The sequence below is a fragment of the Miscanthus floridulus genome, chromosome 5, assembly GCF_019320115.1.
Source record: "Miscanthus floridulus cultivar M001 chromosome 5, ASM1932011v1, whole genome shotgun sequence".
In the NCBI taxonomy this organism is placed as follows: Eukaryota; Viridiplantae; Streptophyta; class Magnoliopsida; order Poales; family Poaceae; genus Miscanthus; species Miscanthus floridulus.
Genome location: NC_089584.1, coordinates 17,975,042 through 17,978,596, shown reverse-complemented (window position 1 = coordinate 17,978,596; position 3,555 = coordinate 17,975,042). Strand labels below are relative to the sequence as shown.

Genomic DNA, 3,555 nt, shown 5'->3' with positions numbered 1-3,555 from the left:
TCTGGCACTCGGCAAATAGCCTATTTACCGAGCGGTCGATAAAAAGCAATTCGGTAAAGTATATAACACTCGACAAAGAAAACCGTCTCCCTTAGTGTGTAAAGTGCTGCGAGGGACGATGTCGATCATGGGCCGAGCTCCATGACAAGTACAAGGACACCCTAATGCTCGCTGATTTGTCTAAATTTGTATTGAATATAGTATAATACTACCCATCGGAACATCACACTCCCACTCATGCATGTGGTTTTTTTTTTTTGAAAGGCTCATGCATGTTGTTTTGCTAACACGTACGACGCTACATCTACCACTAGTTAATCAATCAGTAGCTCAAAACATCATGAAACTGACTTGCATGCGGGCCATCCTAACTCCTAAGGCGCCACTCTTTTGTGGGCTGAAGTGGACAGATCAGCTACCGTATGCCGTGTATATATAATTACGATGAGCGTGGCACACTGGCACTAGAGCTTACGTACGGTTGCAAATGGATAACCTCCTGTCGCCCCTGTTACCCTCCGTGCTTCATGTCACCCTTTTCCGCCGACGGCCACCACCAGAATCCAGCGCTTCGAGTCCCCTGTCCTGCGATGCCCTAGAGAAGTGGTTGTTGGGGAACGACGACGTGCTAGACAATGAGGATGAAGACCACCAGGACACGGGCTCCAGCCTGCCGCCGCCGGCGGCGGCGGCACACACTCGCGGAGAGGAAGCGGGGACGGAAACCTGCCTCTGGCTCTTGCGCCGCCCGGCACCACAATCAACCACGTGGAGAGACGAGCGGCAGCGGCGGGACAGGCTCAACCGCCTGTTCTCTTCTGCGACCTCCGGGCCGCCGTGCCCACGGTGACTCGCCTGGACAGGGATCCCTTCTCGCCGACGCCGTTGGCTACATCACCAAGCTGCGCGGCCGCGTCGAGCAGCTCGAGGCCGAGGCCAGGCGGCAGACGACGGCGGTCTCTCTCTCCCAGCTCTCCCTGCTTATTGGTGGCTCCCGTCAGGAGCTGGAGGTGCGGATGCACGGGCGGGACACCGCTGCGCTGCGCCTGATGACTACCGCGGCGCATCATGGCCGCTCTCTGCGCGCTGGACCTGCCGGTGCAGCACGCGTCCGTGTGCCGCGTGGGCGGCGTCACCGTGCAGGACGTTGTCGTGGACGTACCCGCGGCCGGGCTGCGGGGGAGGACTGCCTCCGCACCGCACTGCTGCAAAACTACTGCAGTAGTAGAGCGGGTAGATGGCGCGCGGGCGCGCCCGGCCACCAACCCACCCAGCATGCACTAGTTACTTCGATCGGGCCCATTATTCCAAAATCAAGCTGCCCTTAATTTGCCATGCACGTTCTCTTTTCCTACTCATTGTTGAATGGTGTCAACTGCATGCGCTTCCTTGCACATGCACTAATAGAAGTACCAGAACCAAGGCCCATACCCCCATACTAGCCTCTGTTTGGAAGTTCTGGTAAATTATTTCATCTGTATAGTTTGTCTTCCGTCTGTAATTTCTTGTGCACACGAAGACAACCGGTGTTGGGATCGGTCGTCCCGACAAGGTGAAATAAGAAGCGAGGCAATCAGGCGAAGGATGACGTCCCGAAGGTCTAGCCTCCACTCTCAGAACACTATTACCGAGGCACGGAACTTGGTAATCGAGCCAAGTGATCTATCTTTATTGGTACTTGAGTTCTCCTTTATAGGGTACGATTACACATGTATTTTCTTGTACACACATGCCCTTCCCCTACTACAGAATATTTCCAGTTGTACAACATCCGTGGTCATAGGGGTCAGTCTTTTTCTATTACAACAGCCATGCCTAATAGGCCCTAGTCGAGTTGTCGCCACTCTCATTGGACCACTGTGTCATCTGCGGGTCCTCGGAGACGAAGGCCGACTGCCTTCTAGCTTGCAGAACCTTCGTCATGAATTTTTCAAAGGCTTCCTCAAAGGCCCATGATTTTTCAAAGGCTTCCTCAAAGGCCTTGTCAAATGGAGCCTCATTGTCCTTTTGGGGCCTTCGTATGATCGCCTTCGGCTCGAGCCTTCATCGCATAGCTTCGGGCCTTCAACACTGGGCAAAGGTCTTCCTGGACCATCAGCCACCCTCGACTCCATGGGGCCTTCGCAGGCATCCGAATACCTCGTTATGTACCTGCACCCATAGGGCCGGTTTGGACAATAGGATGCAATCACTGTTAGCGGACCTTGGGTGTGAGGCTTTGCCCTCAACAGTTCTCCTTCGCGAGTAAGGTTTGATGCAGACAAGCCTGATCCTCGAAAAAGGGCGGTCGCCTCAGGACAGAGGGTTCCCTCCCCTGGGCTCATTTGTGTCATGCCTGTTTTGCGTTCACTTTTGAAGTGTAGGCTGCCGCTTGGCCTTCTCGAGGCGCCGCAGTCGAAACGAGCGGGCAGAACTTCTATCGCCACTTGGGCCACTATAAAAGGTGGGGGGGGGGGGGGGGTAGAAGTAAAACATAGGTACCCCTTGTCGCTTTCTTTGGGGTGAAAATTTTAGCCTCTAATACGTGAAGCCTTGGTCCTTATACTGTGGAGGTGGCTTTTCTTTCGTGGTTGGGGTTCATGGTACAGACTTGCTAGCGTTAGAGATAAAGATTGACTTGATCTTTGAGCGTTCCATGATGGCCAGTGTGAGGGCCCTGGAATATCTCGAGGAGAATCTTAGCGATGTCGAGGCTGACGTCGATGATCTAGTTACCAATGAAGGCAAGGCTAAGATCGAGAAGACCTTCGAGTTCATGTCTTTGTTAACCTGCAAGGCTGACTTGAAGAGGTACGCGGGCCTTGGGTGGTTCAAGGAGGAGAGGGTGAGGCTTCCTAAGGGAGAGACAAAGGTTGAGCCCCAGTACAACGAAGGCTGAGCCACAGTACAATGAAGCGTGTTTTTAGGACCTTTTCATATGTGGCCTTCGGATGCCTTTGGTCATATTCCTATGGGATGTGTTGGAGAGCTTTCAAGTTCAACTTTATCATCTGACTCTGCCATGCACCAATATGGCCCCCGATGAAGGACCGAGCAGGCCAAGCGTAGGGCTAGAGCCGGCCTATGGCGCCTCGTGTACACGGCGCGAGGGAGGGGCGACACAGCCGCTAGTGGACACGGCCAGGAGAGGGCACCGACATCCGGAGGAGATCCCGTCTTCCATGGAGAATTAGAATAAAAATAGGATAAGAGTAGGGTCTTATTTAGTTTAAAAAGATTAAGATTCTCATTAGTAGAATAAAAAGTAATTGGATTTGTAAGCAACCCAAATCTACAAGGGCTCTTTTAGAAAAAAAGGTAGATTGTTTAAGGATTAAGTCTCCCAGGACTATAAATAGAGGGACCTTGTAACCATTAATCTTAAGCAAGAAAAAATAATTATTCCCCCAACTCTCTCTGCTTGTCGCCGCCGCCCCCTCCCTCACGCTCCTCGTGCCCGTGCCCTTATTACCCTAGGCGCTGCCTGGCTGCTGCCAGGCCGCTGCCCCTCCCCCACGCCACGCGCCGCCACCAGCCCAAGGTGTCGCGCCCCTGCTCCTTTCCCCCCCACACCGC

The 3,555-nt window shown here is 53.5% G+C and overlaps 1 pseudogene; it reads left to right on the top strand.

Moving 5' to 3' along the window:
• Window positions 1-527: 527 nt before the first annotated feature.
• On the top strand, window positions 528-2,878 carry LOC136454345 (transcription factor bHLH14-like; annotated as a pseudogene).
• The last annotated feature ends 677 nt before the right edge of the window (window positions 2,879-3,555 follow it).